This window comes from Caretta caretta, chromosome 5 (genome assembly GCF_965140235.1).
Source record: "Caretta caretta isolate rCarCar2 chromosome 5, rCarCar1.hap1, whole genome shotgun sequence".
Taxonomy (NCBI): domain Eukaryota; kingdom Metazoa; phylum Chordata; order Testudines; family Cheloniidae; genus Caretta; species Caretta caretta.
In genome coordinates this window covers 14,890,581-14,912,006 of record NC_134210.1, presented here as the reverse complement: position 1 = coordinate 14,912,006, position 21,426 = coordinate 14,890,581, and the positions used below count along the sequence as shown (strand labels likewise).

The 21,426-nt window shown below is 45.4% G+C and overlaps 1 protein-coding gene across 2 annotated transcripts in view; it reads left to right on the top strand.

Annotated features, from left to right (window-relative positions):
- ZBTB7C (zinc finger and BTB domain containing 7C) overlaps positions 1–21,426 on the top strand; it is a 292,626-nt gene that overhangs the window by 92,930 nt on the left and 178,270 nt on the right. The window contains exon 1 of one of the 2 annotated variants that reach the window (XM_075128359.1): positions 17,611–17,669. The exons of the other annotated variant lie outside the window; for it this stretch is intronic. The gene's annotated coding sequence lies outside the window, so the exon portion shown is untranslated. Of the gene's footprint in view, positions 1–17,610; positions 17,670–21,426 lie in introns of those variants that run through there. 2 annotated transcript variants of the gene reach the window in all.

The window sequence follows — 21,426 nt, the reverse complement described above, 5'->3', positions numbered from 1 at the left end:
AGTTTTAGCTCCCTGGTTATAGCTTGCTTCTTTTCTTTTCTTTTCTTTTCTTTTCTTTTCTTTTCTTTTCTTTTCTTTAACTGTGAGACTAGAAAAACAGTTTAAAACTGAGGATATATACAGTCTGTTTATTCTGAAACACACAAATGTCAACCCAGAGATACTGTAAGCATTCAGAAACCACAGTGAAGCATTTGATGTATATACCTTGATAGAAAGAACAGGAGTACTTGTGACACCTTAGAGACTAACAAATTTATTTGATCATAAGCTTTTGTGAGCTATAGCTCACTTCATCGGATGCATTCAGTGGAAAATACAGTGGGGAGATTTTATATACACAGAGAACATGAAACAATGGGTGTTACTATACATACATACCATACCTTGATAGACACATTAGATTATATTTGAGAAGTTGCCCCACCTAAAATAGTACAAATTGACTCTAGCATTTGAGGCTTAATGGGTTATCTACCAGCTGTAATAAAAAGTAGTCATTTTCATTTGGTCTTTTTTTTTCTGCAGAAGCTGGATAAAACCCAAGATACACATATTCACTTGCACTCTCTCTCACACACACACTTACAGAAGCATAGCAGATCCATTGCAAATTTCAGTAAATTTTCAAGTTGTAATATCGAGATAACTTCAAATTCTAAATTTCTAAATTAATCTTTAATTAAAGAACAGAGGAATTGCTCTTCCTCTCCTCCCTTGCCAACTTTCCTCAGAACAATACTCCATCCAGCCTGGAACCTTGTCCCACTCCCATCACCACCACATAACCAATAGTCATCTAGCTTGGTACCCTGTTCTCACCTGCCTCTCCCATCAGACCAATGGTCCATCTAGGCTGATACCTTGTCTTCAACAGAGGCCAGTACAAGATGCTTCAGAAGAATGCCTGCCTGGGATTTGTTGTGAGGCATGAGGCTGAAGGTTAAGACCTACATTTTCCAAAAAGATACTAATCTTAGGTGCCTCCATTTCTGGGTGTCAAACTTGAGACTTGATTTCCAGAGTCACTAAGCAGCTTTCATTGACTTCACATGGAGCTGTGGCTATTCAACACCTTTGAGAATCAGGCCCAACCTGTGTCAAGTGGCAAACTCAAAAATGGAGACACTCAGAATGAATGGACTCTTGAAATTGTAGCTGTAAATTAAAGCTGGGTGGGAATCTTTTGAGATTTCAAAAGATCTTCCTGTGCCAAATTGGGACACAGGCAAAATCTCAAGAATCTGGAGCGGGGGGGGCACACAGAATGTTTTATTTTGATTTTGACCTTTTTTATTTAATTTTCTTTTATTGTAAATGAACTTAAATTTTGAAGTGAAGAAACAGAACTTTTCATAAAAAAGTTACAAAATCCCATTGACAATTTCAAAACAATTTTATTCAAAAAATTTTCATCAGAAGTCACCCTTTCCTGAAAAAAATTTGGTTTCAAAGAATCAACATTTTTCCTGATAAAAAAATAGTAAGTTGAAAAATTCCTGTCCTACTGTACCCTAAATGGTTTCATACATCTCTGGGCTTAGCTTACTCCTTACAACAGATCATTGCTTTTATAAATAGAGAAAGGGTAGGTGAAACTATGGTAATATGGTTACTAAATCCTGAGCCAAATGATCATGTTCTCCAGAGCACTCCTTAGCTAGATTTCTTCTTCTATGAACCTCACTTAATTGATTTAGATTTAAATAGATGCAGATAAAAGAACACTTCTCCTAGTTTCTAGGCACTCTTGCCATCAGAAGACAATACCGTTATCATTCCAGATCCAAAAGAGCAGCAAAACATACTACAAGCCAAAACCCTGCTCCTTCAAATACTTAAACACATGCTTAACTTTACTCATGTGAGGCTAATCCTCGAGTCTAGACCATGCTCTATACATGTACTGAGAATGGTGAATAAACACATGCTGAAAATGTCACCGTACTATTAGCTACTGCCAGTGCTGCTATTTGATCATACCAGCTATGAGTCCCCGGAACAGATCTTGTCGTCTTGTTCCACTTTTACACGACTCATTGTTTCCTTTCCAACTTCCCCCGACCCACCTTCTTCACAGACCGCATCACATTTTAAAAAGGAAAACCACACACGCTTTGGGGGCAGAGCTGTAACACATGAGAGAGGACAGGGGAGACGGGGTTTATTTGCCCTGACATTTTCATTCAAATTACAGGTGCCTTTTGCCTTGGCGGATGTGTTTCTCTTACAAGTAAGCGCCTCGTCATCGTTTCCCCAGTGCTCTCCCGCTTATCAGGTCTGGGCTTTTTGCTTTCCCTCGTCTGCTCCCTGCTAGCCCATTATCTGTACTTACTGGAGTGCAGGAGGTCAGCCATTCTGCTGACTGCTTGGAGAGAAACCTACACAGTGGCCTTACTCCATTCTGAGCACCCTCACTGTGATCCAGGCTTGGCTCTGCATTTATATGTTAAGGCTGAATTCAAAGTCGAGGGGGAATCCCAGGTCCCTGCCTTTTGTTCAATAAACTCGATGATCCTTCAGTCACTGGGACTCACTCAAAAGATATTATTTACATGGGTGCTTCTGGTTTCAAAACTCACGTGCTCAAAGGATTATTGGCTATGGGATTGGGATAATAAATCCAAAACCAGTCCCCAACATTATAACAATACTAGGAGAAACTATTGTAACTGCAGCTCCTGCCTGTCTTTTTACGTCTTTCTCACTGCTTCCAGCAGAGTTCAGCAACCTCCTTAGAGCTCTGTTTATTTCTTCCAGTGGTTTCCATAAATGCTCTGAAAATGTGTAATGTCTACTGCACTTCACAGGGTTTTGAAGCATTTCAAGATCCTCAGATGGTAAATGCTGTACAGATCTGTCTATCTCACCCCTCACCGTTGCGTCCTCATCCATGTTTGATGATGGTGATTTAACATTTATATTGCAGCAGCACCTAAAAGTCAACCAGACAGGGCCCCATTGTGCTAGGCGTTTCCTGCCCTAAAGGTCCTACAGGCTAAAAGACAAGACGTAACAGGGGGATGAGACAGGCTCATGGTGGATGGCGGATATGGGTTGTTGAAGCTGAGGTATTACTCTTATTCCATTCAGAAACATGCGAATTTGATTTTTTATGTCTGATGCATCTTTTTAATTCTGATGAATAGACTACAAGTTAGATCCTACCAGTGCAGACCAGCCCTAATACCAGCAGATCCAGCCACAGGGTCTCTCTCCTGTGCAGGGGGATCTTTGGGTGGAGTAGAGCTGGTGCAGAGGCTCCTAAACCATCCCCATTCCTGTGGCTGGGGTATTTGCAGTCAGGGAATGGCAAGGGATTCCCTAATCCCCAGCTGCTGCAGTGGCCTCTTGAGGCTCATGCAGTTTAAAGCAGCTCTCAGGCTGCTCCAGCATGTGCTGGAGAACCAGCCCAGAAACCAACAGGCCCAGAATTGGAAAGGTCCAAATGAGGCATGAAGCCACTGTGACAGGGAGGCATTCGCCTCTTGAGTGCCTCCTAGCAGCTGTGTGTGGTACTGTAATCTTTTTTTCCCATTCCTGGCACCCCCTGAAGGTTGCTGATCTCATGAGGCGGGTCTCCAGTGGCTCAGCCCTGTAACCAAGTCACACAATCAAAAATGGATTCCTTCTACCATGGCAAAGAGTTCCCCAATTGGCCTGTCCTCGCCAGGACTTCAGCCCCATCTCTGGGCCCTTTAAATCCAGCCCTTCGCTTGGTCAGCTAAAGGAGCCGTGTCTTCTTGGGGCTAGGGTGCCTTTGCCAGTGCCTGGTGGGGAACCCAACCAGGGACCCTATAAACAGCAGCCACATCCTGCCTCCTTTAATTAGTTGCTGCTGCATTCTTGGGGCCTCTTCTCACCTGGCCCCTTTACCTTCACCTATTACCTTAGGATTACCGTTGTCAGGGCCTCTCTCTCAGGTCAGTAAATGCAGTTCCGTCAAGCTCCTCTGATCAGAGAGAAGCCCCCTTCCTCACTCCTTTGCTTCCAGACAGGGACTGACTTGCTAAGGTCCTGCAGCTACCTGAGCCGGCTGGGCTCTGTTCGGCTGGGCTCTGTTCGGCTGGGCTCTGTTCGGCTGCTTCTGTGCAAGCCAGGGAGACCCATCTTGCTGCTGCTCCCTGGGGCAAGGTGTGGTGGGACTGCAGGGTCTCCAGCAGGGGGCCACGAAGGGGTAGGTGCACTCCGTCACAGCTACTTTGCACACACCCCTCCTCAGCTGTGCTTGTAGCTGAAGAGCTGGCCCACCATTTTTAAACAAGCTCTCCCATACCACTGTGGTTTGTTCCGTATCAGTGTCCAAGGCCAGCTTCTCAGGTGCCGTGTGGCCACTTTGCATGTGATTTGTAGCCATGGAAACACAGCATTTTGCCCTGGGAGGATCCCTCTAGAGATGGCCAATCCCCTTGAAGCAGAGAGTCTCCTTCTGCTGGGACACCCCTATGCTATGCTGGGACACCCCTATCCGTGGCTGTGGTTTTGGCTCTGTGGTGGCATGGCATGTACCATTTGTAGGGTTAGGGGAGTGCAAAGATTATTAGTGGTAATTATTTGTACTGCAGTAGCACCTAGGAGCCCTAGTCACGGGCCAGGACCCCAGTGTGCTAGGTGCTGTACAAACACAGAACAAAAAGACAAAGAGTTTACAATGTCAGTGTAAGACAAGAGACAACAGGTGGATACAGGTGGATACAGAGAGAGGAGGGAGTGCAAGGAAACAGTGAAACAATATTGATCAGCATTATGAAAAGGAGTACTTGTGGCACCTTAGAGACTAACCAATTTATTTAAGCATAAGCTTTAGTGAGCTACAGCTCACTTCATCGGATGCATACTGTGGAAAGTGTGGGTGGGGGGAGGTATTTTTTCATGCTTTGTGTGTATAAAAAGATCTGCTGTATTTTCCACAGTATGCATCCGATGAAGTGAGCTGTAGCTCAGGAAAGCTTATGCTCAAATAAATTTGTTAGTCTCTAAGATGCCACAAGTACTCCTTTTCTTTTTGCGAATACAGACTAACATGGCTGTTACTCTGAAACCGATCAGCATTATGCCACCATTGTCCACTCCCACCTGCATAACTTGCCCAGAGTTCTCATTGGTTGTGATTTACAGCTGGTAAAAAAAAAAAATTGAATTCCCATCCCACGGGAAATTCTGGGAATCTCAGAATGTTTCATGAACTGAAATACTCCAAAATATTTCATTTCAACCTTATTGAAATGTTTCATTTTGACTTTATTGTTTCCACACAGATTAAATCAGAGTAGATTCAGAATGATACAGTCTGACATTCTCTAAATAAAACGTTTGGATAATTTCCCACCGAAAATCTTGATAAAATCTGTATGTTTCCACAACACATACAAATTTAATCGAATAAGCATTTTCAAATGTTTCATGGAAACCTATTGTTTTCGGGGAAAATTTTGACCAGCTGTAGCTATAATCACGGATTTGCCCTTTAGAGAGCTAGATTAGAGAGAAACAGGAGTAAAACAAGATGCCTAGCTGTCTTACAGTCGGAGCTGGTGAAATATTTTTTGAATGAAACATTTCAAACAAATGAAGAATGGCCTTTTTTCAACAACAAAATGTTTTTCAGAAAAATTTTGCTTTTCTTAAAAAAATAATCAAAATACCCCCCCCCACACTTTTCCCATAAAAGAGAAAGATGGAAATTAAAAAATGTGGTTTTTTTTAAACCAAAAATCTTTACCACTGAAATAGGAAATAAAAACCCAAACTGATTTTTTTTCAGAGTAACAGCCGTGTTAGTCTGTATTCGCAAAAAGAAAAGGAGTACTTGTGGCACCTTAGAGACTAACCAATTTATTTGAGCATAAGCTTTCGTGAGCTACAGCTCACTTCGTCGTCGGATGCATACTGTGGAAAATGCAGAAGGTGTTTTTATACACACAGGTGTTTATCACTACAAAAGGTTTTCTCTTCCCCCACCCCACTCTCCTGCTGGTAATAGCTTATCTAAAGTGATCACTCTCCTTACAATGTGTATGATAATCAAGGTGGGCCATTTCCAGCACAAATCCAGGTTCTCCTCCCCCCCCACACACACAGACCCACTCTCTTGTTGGTAATAGCTTATCTAGCTATTATCATACACATTGTAAGGAGAGTGACAGCTCACTTCATCGGATGCATACTGTGGAAAGTATAGAAGATCTTTTTATACACACAAAGCATGAAAAAATGGGTGTTTACCACTACAAAAGGTTTTCTTCCCCCCCACCCCACTCTCCTGCTGGTAATAGCTTATCTAAAGTGATCACTCTCCTTACAATGTGTATAGACTAACATGGCTATTACTCTGAAACCTATGATAATCAAGGTGGGCCATTTCCAGCACAAATCCAGGGTTTAAAAAGAACGTCTGAGGAACAGTGGTGGGGGAGGGGGAAGGAATAAACAAGGGGTAATAGGTTGCTTTTTATAATGAATCAACCATTCCCAGTCTCTATTCAAGCCTAAGTTAATTGTATCCAATTTGCTATTACCAACAGGGGTGGGGGAGAAAACCTGGATTTGTGCTGGAAATGGCCCACCTTGATTATCATACACATTGTAAGGAGAGTGATCACTTTAGATAAGCTATTACCAACAGGAGAGTGGGGTGGAGGAAGAGAAAACCTTTTGTAGTGATAAACACCCATTTTTTCATGGTCTGTGTGTATAAAAACATCTTCTGTATTTTCCACAGTATGCATCCGATGAAGTGAGCTGTAGCTCATGAAAGCTTATGCCCAAATAAATTGGTTAGTTTCTAAGGTGCCACAAGTACTCCTTTTCTTTTTGTGATTTTTTTTTTTAGTTTTCATTAAAAAAATATTTTTTTGAAGTTTTCACAAAACATCCTTACAATTTTTCTACCCGTTCTGCTTATAACAAGACCTAGTGGTGGTGATAGCGGGGTTATTGTTAGTGGGCCTGATTCTGATTTCACACACAGCAGTATAAATTAAGAGTAACTCTACTGAAAAGCCAGGTGCTGCAGAAATCACAATCATGCCCAATTTCTTTCCGCCTGAGGGTCTGAAAGTGCACTGGGCTGTGTACTTAGGGAACACTGATATACCACTGGAAAGCCACCACACAACAATAAAACTCCAGTTTAAGAACAGGAAGAAAGGAATATTTTTCCACTGGAAGTGCAGGTGGAGCTGTAGGCATTGTGATGAGCATTATTTATGAAGTGGTGGTTGTTCCTCAAACCTATAAAATGATAAAGGATGGTACAGTGGTTAGGACGCTAGCCCGGGACTTACTGTGCGGGTTCAATTTCTTGCTCTGTCACAGACTTCCTGTTTGGCCTTGGGCATGTCACTTAGTCTCTCTGTGTCTCAGTTCCACATAATTCCCTACCTCCCAGGGATGCTGTGAGGATAAATACATTTAAGATTGTGAGGTGCTCAGATATGACAGTAAAGGGGGCCATATATGTGTCTTAGATAGATGGCCTCTGCCCACGATACTTACAAAAAGTAGCCAATCTAAAACCATTTAGATGCACAGAATGTACCAAGTGATAATGCTGGCTCAAGCTGGGCAAGTATTCTTGCAGTGATCATTGTTGCGTTGCTTTGCTTTGCTTTGCTTTGCAGAAAGACTGTGTTTCAAGTAGGCATGAGAAGGAAAGCTATCCATTGTCTTAAATAGACTGTGGATCATAGTTTCATAGAGATTAAGGCCAGAAGGGACCATTAGATCATCTAGTCTGACTTCCTATATAACACAGGCTATTAAGTGTCACCCAGATAGCCCTGTATGGATTCCAATAGCTTGAGTTAGACCAAAGCATTTCAGTCCTGAGGAGACTAAATTGTTGTGTGCTGCAGGCAAAAACTAGGAGAGAATGAGGGGCCACCAACAGCCAAGACCCCTGCAATGGGCAGAAATTGATTACATAAGACGTGTCCAGGTACTCCTAGCAGGTGACCCAGGCCCCATGCCACAGAAGAAGGTGAAAACTCCCCAAGGTCCCTGCCAATCTGACCAGGGGAAAATTCCTTCCTGATCATACCCATAATACATGGGTGCACATGTAATGCCGACAGATCCTGATCGTCGGCAGGTGGTATCGAACCTGGGATCTCTGAAGCTTAGCATATGAGCCTCTACTGCATGACTTATCTGTCTCTAGCTGGCCTAGGTGCCACTAGAGGGGGACAGAGCGCCACAGTAAGCAGGCGTGGGTTACACACACGCACCCAGGAGGCCGGCGGCAGAGGTGTGAGAGAAGGGGATGGCTTGGAAGAAGTTGTCAAATGAGATTGGGAGAAGCCTGCAAAGGGAGAAGCTTGGTCAAAGTGAAAGAGGTGAGAGTGTGTGATTCAGTCATGTCTAGCAGAGAACAGCACCACCTACTGAACTACCAGCATCACTCCCTGAAGCACCTACGTCTTCCTTGCCTTCATGTGACAAGACTACAGCCCCAGGTGAAATGCAGTCCTGACATCACAAGAAAGCAGAGTGAGAATTAAAGAGAACTACTAGGATACCGAGCATGGGGAGAATGGTCAGACAAAACTCCAGGGCATTTAACTTCCCAATCAGATTTCCACTTCTTCATGGACTTGATTCTTTAGTCATTTTTTCACCTGGATAAATCGAGAGTGAGTCCACTGAAGTCCGTATAGTCACAGCAGTGAACCACTGGGCTAAGTGTCAGGAGAATCAGGCCCAATAGTTAAGACCTGGGTTCAATGTCCCAGTGTACCACAGCCTTCCTGTGTGACCTTGGTAAATCAGTGAGACTTACGTGCTTTTGCAAATGTTACCCTTAGTTGTTCCAGTTGTTATTTGTGTTACCCTAGCACCCAGGACCCCACTGTGCTAGGCGCTGCACAAACACAGAAGAAAACAATGGTCCGTGTCCCAAGGATCTTACAATCTAAGTATAGGATAAAAGACTACAGACTGACCGATGGAGTAGAAGGGAGCAAGGACAGTAGTGCCAGCCTGATCGGCTGTGGTCTCAGTGTGGCCTAGTGGGGTGTTGTGAGGATGGATACCTTAGAGATTGTGAGGTACTCGAGTACTACGATGATGGAGGCCCTGGCAGCAGCTGGAATAGATTATCTGTGTTGCGGCATTGGCAAAATCCACATTCTCCCTCCAGCAGCACTCAGGCATGGTTTGTGAGGCTGGTGGGCCAGGCTCTCTAATGCAAAGCTCTGTTATATAGATTTCACGGGTTACAATATCATACTCCTGTTTTTGTGACTCCATGACAAGCCTCCCCACACTGTCCGTTGCAGCTTTTATCGTTCACACTGCAAGGCCCTGCCTAGGGTCTGGAAATGCACGTGTGAGTCAGCGGAAGAGAGAGGGGCTCAAATTCTGCTCTCAGTATCCCCCAGTTTATCCCCATTGCCTTAATTTGACAGATGAGGTATAAAAAATTGAAGATGTGCCTTTTGCATGGCAGCCTGGAGAGGCCGTTGGCATCCTGCTGCAGCGCTAGGGGCTTGGCTCATGGGGGTGGTGGAGAGGAATGCCAGGGAGATTGTGCCTCAGGCAGCCTCTTCTGTTGATGCTCCTTGCATACATAAGGCACGCGATCTGTTCCCCTTCACGGGTCAGTGCAAAGCAGGGCCACGACTCTGCCTCCTTCAGCCCCCCAGGGTGCAAGTGTGTGCAGGGATTGGCTTCCCACTTGAGGTGGCAGGGCCCTCAGAGCAGAGTGGGCTGAGTGGGCTCCGTTGCTGTGCAGCTGTACCTCAAGCCTAGAGTGATGCTAATGGCCAGGCTGTTTAGAGGCTTGAAATGAAGCGAGCTGGTAAAACCTGAAAGAAAAAGCCAAGTCACAGAGACAAGAGCACGTAACACTGGTCTCCTTCAGATCAGCAGTTAACACAGCACAGATAGGCCTCGGAGAGAACGAAGTGTAGACAGTGTTGCCAACCCCAAATGTTCAAAAATCATGAGTCAGGCTCACTAAAAACCATGAGATTGGCTTTAAAATCTTGAGATTTTGTAAAAATAATAGCATTCTTTTTGTTTGCCTTCTGCTTTTTGAGCCTTTAGGGTGCAGCGGGGTCACATTTTAAAGCTTTCTCCACAGCACGAGGGCTAAAAACTTACTTTTTCCTTAAGAATGAAGGCTGAAATCATCACCTATCCACCTGACTCCAGGAGCTGTGGCTTTAAGGAAAACAATAATTATCATGAGACTCATGACAAAGTCATGAGTTGGCAACACTGCATAGAGCAGAGGAGGGCAGGCCGGTGAGCTGCAGACTGGAGCGCAGGTTTCAATCCCCTGGGCAGAGGGAAGATAACATATGTACACTCGCAGCTGATACTAACACCTGGCAATATCTGCTCAGAACGGCCATTTCGAGACCACACTGAAGCAGAGAGCAAAGCACTTTGGGGCAACAGTCCCATGACTGAGTGGCAAACAGGGACGCTTTATTCAGCAGCTAAGGAGATGGCGTGGCACATGCTGGGGAGTGCAATGGACCTACCACTAAGGCTACTTAAGAGCTTGCTTTGCCATGGTAGCCACAGCAAAGGGAGAGAATTCTCCATTGCAGTGCGTTGGTTTGGCAAGGGCAGATTCATCTGAGCTGCCCTTGTGGTAGCCAGCCAGCCAAGAAATGAAAGAGTGGAGGAGGGAGACCCAGGCTGCCACATCACAGGACCCAGGGAAATTTCTGTCTTTCATCAGGAATCTGCAGCCTTGCAGAGCAAATCTTTCAGGGGACTCTGAAAGGAGTCGCAGGGCCAGATCGTCGGCTGGTGTAAATTGCCCTAGCTCTGTTTCATCAGTGGGGCGAGGCCGCTTTACACCGGACAGGGATCTGGCCCAAACTGACTTTAGTATTTATCAGTCCATCCAACATTGCCAGAAAATATAAGAGAGATTTCCTAGGGCACTGCAGACAGCCATAGTACCAACAATGACGGTGGGTGTGTGTGTTTGCTGTAATCCTCCCCAAGGGTCTACCCGTGGAGGTGAGTTCCATGCATGCATCTCCCCATTCCTGTGCAGGGAGTCGGGTGTTTCCGTGGCACTGTTCTCCCTTCCCGGGAGCCATTTGAGATCTCTCTACCATCTGAAGAGCTGCATGTGGGGAGTGGATTGCAGGAGCAGTGTGAGGGGGATTGAGGGCTGTAGGTGAGGGAAGCTCAGAGTTCCCATTCCCAATGAACCCCCGGGGTAATCCACGGAATTGTCCAATTGAGTCTGCCTGAGTATTGTTACTGAGCCCTTTCCATTCTGGGGAGCCAACTCCCTTTGTAGAAGCTCAGGGGGCAGCTATGCTGGGGCAGCATAGTTTATTTGGAGCTGGTGTGGAGGATCGTAGCCACCCTGTGGGTAGCCCTGGGCTTCCTGGACATACCTGTGGATCTAGAATAATCTGGGGGTGTTTTGGCTCAACCCCCTGCTTCTTCCAAATGGCAGAAGTGGGGCAACCCTCCCCCTTCAGATGATTTAGGAGGAATCTATGCAGGTGGAACCCCTGTCCTTCATCTGCTCAGTTTCTGGGATGTGTGTACACAAGTCGGTCTCTGTCCATTGTCTGAACTTGGTGGGGTACAAACATTTCAGGGAGATTCTTGTTGGTTTAGGGTTAGCTGCAGTAGATGTTGTTAAAATGGAAGGTTACCGTCTCCTAATGAAACCAAAGCAGCATCTGCTTGCAAATTTCAGCACATATTCAGTAGCAAGCCAAAAAGGAGTGTGGGTGTGTGTGTGTGTGTGAGAGAGAGAGAGCGCCACCTGGAATGGCAAATCTCATATAGAAACCCAAGTGAGCCCTACTCTTCCATGGTTGCACAGTATGAAATTAACTTGGTTCTGCCCTGCCCGTTGTTCCTAGCCATCATATTAAGTGCTGTGAAGACCCTTATATAGGCGGCTTCTTTCTGTTCCCAATTAATAATCCCAGATGCATGAGCTTGTTCATTTGTACAGCATTTGCTCTAACAGCTATCAGCATTCACCAGTCTGTGAAGCAGCTCTTTACAGAACAATAGGACAATCAGCACCCCTGCAGTCTCAAGTGCTCATATGCTGGCCTTGAAGTGGCAGCAAAGAATTAACTGGAATAATAGTTTGACCATTTAGGTTAATTGATTCCAGGGAAAAGCCTTGATGGAAGATCAGGGCTACATGGGGTGTGAATCATCGAAACAGAGGTAACCTCAGCTTGCAAGATTTGGATGTGGATTTTAATTGCCCGAGAGTTGGGGCGCGTTCAGAGCGGGGGTTTTGGTTTCACATTATTCTGGAGGTGGGGATCATCGGAGACATTCAGAGTCAGGTGTGCGTTTGGGTTCTGTGCCCCACCAAAGTCTGGAAGAGTTTGACTGCAGGGCCACATCTCTAGGGGGAAGGAATGCTGTGTCTATGGGCCAGTGCTGATCCAGTGTGTAACACTGGCTAGCGAAGGCACTGCCACTAGGTCCAGGAGAGCGGGGTGCAAATCAGGAGGTAACTTGACTGTGTGAGGGGTCTAGGCCCCAGAATAAGACTTTGAACAAAGGCCAGTCATTATGAGAGCAGATTGTGGCTAGTCCTCGTATGTGAGCACATCTAGGCCTTCCTTCTCCTTGGACAGCCTGTTTAAGGGCCAGCCTCATACTTGGCCTTTGGGGAAGTTATGGGATGAGTCCACTCCCTCTGCATCTTGGGACATCTGGGAAGCAATTCACATGGAATAAGGATGAAGTTTTAATGACCAATGTCCTGGGGAATTCCAGGGCTAGAAGCTAGGCCTGTGTGTCTCTGGAAAACTGGGAAACTCCTTTTTCCAGTGGGATAATACTCCTCTTTGTGGCCCTGAGATACAAGAGTGTAATCCTTTTCCTGGTCCAGGAGGGAATATTGCCCATCTCATGCCTCTGGCCATTTTTAAGGGCTCACAGGCCTCAACCATGGGCTCACAAGTTAGGCCATGACCATCATCCGGCAGCTCACCCAAACGACAGGAGAAGGGGGCTAGCTCAGAAAGAGCCCCACCCACAAAGCTCCTGATTGGGGGAGACATCCAGTCCCACTGATTGGCTGGAATGTACTATTTAAGCCAGAAAGAGGCACTGGAAGGTGTCTGAGCAACTAGGTGAATTCCTGGTTGGCTGCTACTATGGTCCCTGCCATCGTGCCAGACTCCAGAGCCCGGCCTTCCCTTCTGATCCCAGACCCCTGTCTGTTCCTGGATCCTGCTTTGCTGCCTAACTCCGTGTCCCTGTTCCTATGCCTTGCCTCTGACTCCAGCTTCGACCCTGGCTTGGTACCTGCCTCTGACCCCTGTTCCAGTTCCCAGCTCCTGATTCTAACCATTAGGCACGGCTGCCCATGCCCCAGTCCCTGTGCCAGGTCAGTTTTGGGAAAACAACAACACATGATTGAGAATGAGGAACTGTTTATAAGTCTAGTAAATAATATGAGCCTAACAATGGCTTTGAAGTGGCTGTTAGTTCTGGTTTCTTATTCTCCTTTCCATCATTTTGCTCTCACCCTGTTCTGTAATGGCAGCATGGGCTCTTCTGAGAGTTCACCCTTTGGGCTACTAGGCTGGTCCCCACTTAATTAATTAAGCCTCTGCCCTGGTCCCTAATGACATCATTGATCAAATGTAAGGCCTTTTGCTCCTCCTCCTCCTCTGATCCCAACTCCAGCTTCAAATGTGTTCCCCCTTCTCACTGCTCTTCCAGTCCTTAATGAAACTGCATGACATTTACAAGTCCCTGCACTATGTTACTTGCTTCAGCCTTTCCCTATCAATCATGTGCTCTGCCCCGTTTTCTGAGTCACATGTCAGTCTGCCTTCAAAGTTGCCATTGCCTGTTGGCTGGCAGGAGCTAAAACCAGCCGGAAGCTACCCAAATGACACCGTACTGTGTGTGCCAGCAATCTCTGCTGTTTATTAAAACTATAAAGCTTTTGTGACTTAGGTCAAAAGGGAAAACTAAAATCCCATTTACTTGGATGGAAAAGCAGGAGATGCTCCATGACATGAAGGCTTGAAGCTGCTGTGAAATTAGCACAGTGCATCTGGAGCAGAGAGGAGCATTTGCTTTCCTGTTCCATGGCTCTGGTAAAGCTAGTCTTAGAGATTTGGATAGCACAGGTCCATCCTTTGTTTCTCTGTAGGGGTGACACTTGTCCAGGGGAATTGTAGGAGCATATTTCCAGCAAAAGGGTTGCTCTCTGATGGGTTCTGGAGAGAAGCATCAGGTGTGTGGTTAATATGATTGTTCTGTTCCTCCATCTTTGTATAAGCCTTTTCAGCTCACATTACATTCTGGCAAGGAAGAGTGTGGGGGAGGCAGAGGAAAGGAAATGCCTTACAAAGTTGTTGCTCTAAGTAAAGATGGAACTGTATAGAGAAACTTACAAGCAGGCCTCTAGTCTGTACATCCTTTCATTAGGAAAGATCTGTAAAGCCAGGGCATGGTTGATGGCTCTTCCTGACTGATATTCTGTTTTCAGCATGCACTGATGGGAACACTTTGGTGCCAGTCACATAAATTACAGGCATGCAGAACATAGACAAGAAAGGACCCAGCTCCACCAAGGCTCACCTTCTAGAGAGTCTGGGTTGGGCTATATTCTCCTGATTCTAACTGATGATCCCTGTTTGATGCTCCAGAGAAGGGTGAACAAGCCCCTGAGATTTGCACCAATGGGGACAGTCCTTCCTGCCCCCTGGAGAGGAGATTCTTCTGTGCAGGAGTGAGGGCAGGATGAACCATGGCGCTGTGCTTTCCTGGAACATTAAGGGTATAGGAGTCCTGGATGATCAATGGGGCTGCGGCTGCACAGATTCCCCAGCCAAACCTCCCTCTGTGCAGGAGCTCCAGGCCAGCAGCCTGGAGAATGCAGTGACTGCTGCAGCCTTCAACGGAAGATTCCATTCCCCTGCAGTTGAGCTCTCCTCCGCATGGTCTGTTTACTCTGGCTCAGTACAGGGAGCAGGACGGGGCCCAATATTCCAGAGAGAATTTCCTTCTTGCTCCCAGATTTGGTGATCAGTTGACTCCCCCTGTGCATGTGAGCTGGAATCACGAAGGCTAAGTATCTCAGAGCAGAAAGTTACTTTCTCCATGTGCTTATTGTGCTTGGTAAAAAATAATGGCCTCTTAAGTATCCATTTGTGCTATTACGAAGATGCCAGCTAAAGTGTACAGAAAGTCAGCTATTGCCATGGGAACTATTGGTTAACCTTCTAAAGTATATACATAACAAAGAAGAAAAGCTTTTATTTATTGGCAAGTCTCTTTTAAAAATAGATTCAGATTTTTATTTTAACTTCCCAATATTCATTTGGAAGCTGATTTCTTAGGAACGTAGGACTGGCTATAGCTGATCAGATTAGGGTCCATCTATCCAGAATCTTGTCTCTGATAGTGACCGATACTGGATGCTTCAAAGAAACCCCATAATGGACAACTGTGTAATAACCTTCCCAAAGAGGAAGTTTTCTTCTTATCGCCATCATTTGGTTATGTCCTGAAGCTTGAGGGCCTATATCTGTTATTTTTTTAAAAATTCTGTCTGAAGTAACTATTAGAGCAGTCCAGGGAACTGAATTACGCTTCTGCAGAAAATGTCAAGGTTTTGGAAAAGTTTTCATCCCAAAAGGGGATAAAAAGCCAAAACCTCCACATGTGCCATGGAAATGAAATTCCACAATGTTTCATTTTGGAAATGCCGAAACATGCCAACTGCAGGGGTGTTCTGGTGTTTTCCAAAAAGAAAGATGCTTTGCAGGACCCTGGAAGCTCTGGAATCCCCCGCTCCATGGCAGCCCATCAGACAGGCTGCTGAGGAAACCAGCCGGGATTGCATCAGGAATTTTGTTGAAATCTACACATGCCCATGGAATGTTTAGATTTTGAGGAATCAGTATTTTCCTATGGAGAAATGTTTCATTAGAAACTTTCCTACTAGCTGAAGTATCTGTGGATATTCTCATGAGCCTTATAAATAGCCAAGCCTTTTATGAAACCTACTAAGCTCTTAGCTTCAATGTCTTGTGGCAATGAGTTCCATTGGTTATAATTATGCATTGTGTTTAAAAAAAAAAAAAGTATTTCCTTTTATCAGGTTTAAATGTTGCCTTTCAGTTTCATGGGATATTCTCTGTGTTCTTGTCCTTAGAATTGCCTGATTTACCTTTTCGAGACGATTAATTATTTTATATGTCCTCTCATTTGTCACCTGTCAAAACTAAACTCACTCTGTGTGTGTGCGTGCATGCGTGTGTGTGTGTGTGAAAGTCTTTTCCTGACCCTACTCATTTTTCTTACTCTCCTGTGAAGAAAATCTCCTATATCTGCTGTATCTTTTTCTGAGATGGGGCAACCAGAACTATGTACTCTATTCCAGGTGAGGCTGTGCAATTGATTTACGTAAGGACACTTGCCGTGTTTTCTCTCTTATTTCTTAATTCTTTATTTGCTCTTTTGACTGCATTGAGCGGGGTTTTTCAGTGTACTGTCTGCAACAGTATTTTTTTTCCGAGTGGTTGCGGATAGTTTAGAAAGCAGCAGTGTGTAGGCGGGGTTCAAGGGATCCGTTCCCCTGGGAATTGCCTGGCCTTGGTCAACCATAAATTTACTCGGGCATACTGCTGCCCAGTTGCTTAGCTTTTTTGGGTCCCCCTGGAGCTGTTCACAGCCTTCCCTAGCCTTGACGACTGGAACATTATTAAGCACTGTGCTAGGCACCAGTTTCAGTTAGGGATAGAAAAAAGAAAGCTAACATGCAAAGGAGCTGTTTGTTTAAGCTGCTTTTCTTCACAAGGGTTGTGGTCACCTTGCCAGCACCCAGAAATAAGTCTGGGCTAGATCACTACATCCCACAGAAAAGTCTCTGGGGTAAGGTCAGAGGGAGGAAAAATCTTCAAAGTGCTCTTCATTGCCAGATCGTTCTATAGGGGGAGAGGGGTTGTATCCTTTGGTTCATCTCCCACAGCCTACAACCTGTGAAACCCCAGAGTCCGTTTGTATCTTTTGTGCCTCCTGACACGTCCCCGACCTGCTGTTGGCCTCCCTAGCCGCATGACTCCACTGGAGTTGTGCTATCAGGGAATGCCCCACTGCCTCTGGGAGAACAGGTCCAGTGGGGTCACACTGCCCCTGGGGACCTGGGTGGGGTGTAGTGGTTCTGCAGTATAGAGGGAGCTCAGTTCAAAGCTTGTGGAGCTTCTGGCAATATCAGCTCTCTCCTGGAATTTCTGTGGGGTGGCTGGGAGTGAAGTGGGTCCCACTAACTCTGCTCCCTTTTGCCTTGTCCCTTTTCCCCTCCCCATGCGTGAGTCCCAGCCCCTGCAGACCTAGCTCCTGGGAAAGGGAAAAGCTGATGCTGTGGAGCTGGCAGAGACCTCCCTGCTCCCTCTGCTCAGAAACAGGGAGATCCCTGCATGAAATTTCTCCTTTGCATGTGAATCACGGGGACATTATCTAGCCTATTATAAATCATTAATACGACTTTGAGTAATGTAGATTAGATCAGAAGTGCAACAATTTGTCCTCTCGGTAACTGAGAAACGTTTCTTTCCTTGCCCATTTCATCATTTCCTGTTTGATAAGAATTCCCTTTCCTTATGTTTCCTCTGGGGCACAAAACAAGCCACTCGTTCGCTTCCTTGTGTGTCAAATAGGACATGGGCAAAGATGCCAGTGGTGATAAGGTTGGTAGATAATTTGTGCTTCCTTTGCTGACTGGAGTTCTAGCTCTGTAGATGTGAACACAAATTGTAGCTGCTACAAAAAGAATGACTATTTTTTTCTCACTGAAGCGTGAAAGAATATCTACATATTTCGGGCAAGGTTTTTGAAAGTGACTAGTGATTTTTGGGTGCCAAGCTAGAAGGGGCCTAATTTTTCAGAGGGCAGGTTTCTAAGCCCTTTCTGGAAACCAGGCATCTTTAAGGTTCTCAGGTTGGACACTCCCAAAATTGAGGCACCCAAAATCACTAATCCCTTTTGAAAATCTTAGCCATAGATGCTGGAGTAGTAACGTGGTTATCAAGAAGAAAAGGAGGACTTGTGGCACCTTAGAGACTAACAAATTTATTTGAGCATAAGCTTTCATGAGCTACAGCTCACTTCATCGGATGCATTCAGTGGAAAATACAGTGGGGAGATTTATATACATAGAGAACATGAAACAATGGGTGTTACCATACACACTGTAACCAGAGTGATCACGTAAGGTGAGCTATTACCAGCAGGAGAGCGGGGAGCCGGCGGGGGGGGAGGGACCTTTTGTAGTGATAATCAAGGTGGGCCATTTCCAGCAGTTTACAAGAACATCTGAGGAACAGTGCGGGGTGGCGGGGGATAAACATGGGGAAATAGTTTTACTTTGTGTAATGACCATCCACTCCCAGTCTCTATTCAAGCCTAAGTTAATTGTATCCAGTTTGCAAATTAATTCTAATTCAGCAGTCGCTCGTTGGAGTCTGTTTTTGAAGTTTTTTTGTTGAAGAATTGCCACTTTTAGGTCTGTAATCGAGTGACCAGAGAGATTGAAGTGTTCTCCAACTCGTTTTTGAATGTTATAATTCTTGACGTCTGATTTGTGTCCATTTATTCTTTTACGTAGAGACTGTCCAGTTTGATCAATGTACATGGCAGAGGGGCATTGCTGGCACATGATGGCATATATCACATTGGTGGATGTGCAGGTGAACGAGCCTCTGATAGTGTGGCTGATGTGATTAGGCCCTATGATGGTGTCCCCTGAATAGATATGTGGACACAGTTGACAACGGGCTTTGTTGCAAGGATAGGTTCCTGGGTTAGTGGTTCTGTTGTGTGGTGTGTGGTTGCTGGTAAGTATTTGCTTCAGGTTGGGGGGCTGTCTGTAAGCAAGGACTGACCTGTCTCCCAAGATCTGTGAGAGTGATGGGTCGTCCTTCAGGATAGGTTGTAGATCCTTGATGATGCGTTGGAGAGGTTTTAGTTGGGGGCTGAAGGTGACGGCTAGTGGCTTTCTGTTGTTTTCTTTGTTGGGTCTGTCCTGTAGTAGGTGACTTCTGGGTACTCTTCTGGCTCTGTCAATCTGTTTCTTCACTTCCGCAGGTGGGTATTGTAGTTGTAAGAATGCTTGATAGAGATCTTGTAGGTGTTTGTCTCTGTCTGAGGGGTTGGAGCAAATGCGGTTGTATCGTAGAGCTTGGCTGTAGACAATGGATCGTGTGGTGTGGTCTGGATGAAAGCTGGAGGCATGTAGGTAGGCATAGCCGTCAGTAGGTTTCCGGTATAGGGTGGTGTTTATGTGACCATCGCTTATTAGCACCATAGTGCCCAGGAAGTGGATCTCTTGTGTGGACTGGTCCAGGCTGAGGTTGATGGTGGGATCAGTGTGTAAGGTAACACCCATTTTTTCATGTTCTCTATGTATATAAATCTCCCCACTGTATTTTCCACTGAATGCATCCAATGAAGTGAGCTGTAGCTCACAAAAACTTATGGTCAGATAAATTTGTTCGTCTCTAAGGTGCCACAAGTCCTCTTTTTCTTTTTGCGAATACAGACTAACACGGCTGCTGCACTGAAACCTGTGATTATCAAGATGTAAGCTGGGTTGCTCAATATGATGGGTTGGAGCCATGGTCCACCCCTCCCTTCCTTCCTGTTTAGTTAGTGTGTTTTCCCCAACTCTGTCATGTAGTTGAATAAAGCAGCATGTTCCCAGCCTGCAGTTCTGTATGGAAAGTGTGTTTCTTACGCACTGAGCCGTCCCCTCACAAAAACTGGAAAATGTTTCTCTCCTGGTGCCAATCATTTTGAAGAAGATCAGTACAGGAGCTTAAACTAGAGGGTGGGACTTTTTAAGGCACTCAGCATTGCCCTAAGTCTGCTCCCATTGAACTCAGTGGGGGTTTAACCTTTACTTTGATTGTAAGCTCTTTGGAGCAGGGACTGTCTCTGTGTTCTGTGTCTGTACAGTGCCTAGCACAACTGGTCCATGACTGGGGCTCCTAGGCAATACAAATAATGAATCATGTATTGCAATACAAATAATGAATCATGCTAATTAATAATGCCATTGACTTCAACGGGGGGCATGGGCGTAGTGAGGTCAATACTAAGTGCTTTGGATAAATCCTGCCACCAGTGTCTCTTTAAAATTTGTGAAAGATAAAATGGCTGGTGATCACCTTGCTCGACCCCAGCATCACCAGCTCTTGTGGGATGGTTATGAGTCTTGCAAGATTTGGTGTTTTTCTTAAAGCCCCAGCTCCTGGAGTCATGTGCAAATCTGAGAATCTCAGCTTTCTTTCTTTCTTTCTTTCTTTCTTTCTTTTCTTTCACCCTTCAGCTTTTCTGCCTATGCAGGAAAGGCGAATTGTTTTTCTGCAATGAAATTTTATATAGAAAAACTGAATGCTTCCTTGGTGTGCCTGGGTGGGGGGAGCCCTGAAAAGCAGAGCGTGCGCTGGTTCTAATTACAGGTCTGGAGAGGCTAAGTGCTACAGTCCGTCAGGAATTTATACCTTTCCAGATATACTTGAAAAGAACTAGCCTTCTTAACAAATTCAAAGCAGGAGCCCAGCCTGACAAGCTTTCTTTGATTTGTGCTTATGTTAATGCTTCATCTTTGAAAATGTTCAGAATGGAGAAAATGAACCAGGCTGTTTTTAAATTGGGGGTCGACAAAATGTGGGTGTGCCCCAGTTGTACTTGCCAACTCCCCTTTCCCGTGCTGGATGTATGCAAGCTGGCATTGATGGGTGCACCATTATTAGTGGCATTCATTAGTAGTAGTGTGCGTATTATGGTAGTGTTCAGAGGCTCCAATTAGGACTCAGGTCTCATAGTGAGGAAGGATGAGTTTGTAGGTAAGCCATGGGGCTGGGACTCAAGAGATTTGGGTTCAGTTCCCTGTTCTGTTGCAGACTCCCTGGATACATCTATACACCCCCCCCCCCAAAAAAAAAAAAAAAACAGAAACAAAAACAAAAACTAAAACAAACCCCCGTACGGTAGTGAGTCTCAGAGTCCAAGCTGCCGACTTGGGTTTGTGCTACAGTGCTAAAAACAGCTGTGTAGACGTCGGACGTGAGCTGGAGTTCAGGCTCTGGAGCCTGGGGATGCAGGTGGGATTCAGAGCCCGAGCTCCAGTCCGAGCTGGAACATCTACATGGGTATTTTTAGCAGTGTAGTGTGAGCCGGAGCCTGTAGACCCAGGCTCTGAGACTCACTGCCACAGGGTTGGAGGGCTTTTTCCTGTGTACCCCTTGTGTAAGATCATCTATATCTTGCTGTGCCTCACTTCCCCACTTGTAATGTGGAGATAATAATCCTTCCTTTCTCCCACTCATTATGCGTCTCATCTATTTAAATGGAAACTCTTTGGGGTGAGGGCTCTTTTACTGTGTGTGTTCATACATCACCTAGCACAATGGAGGCGGATCTTAGCTGGGGCCACGAGGTGCC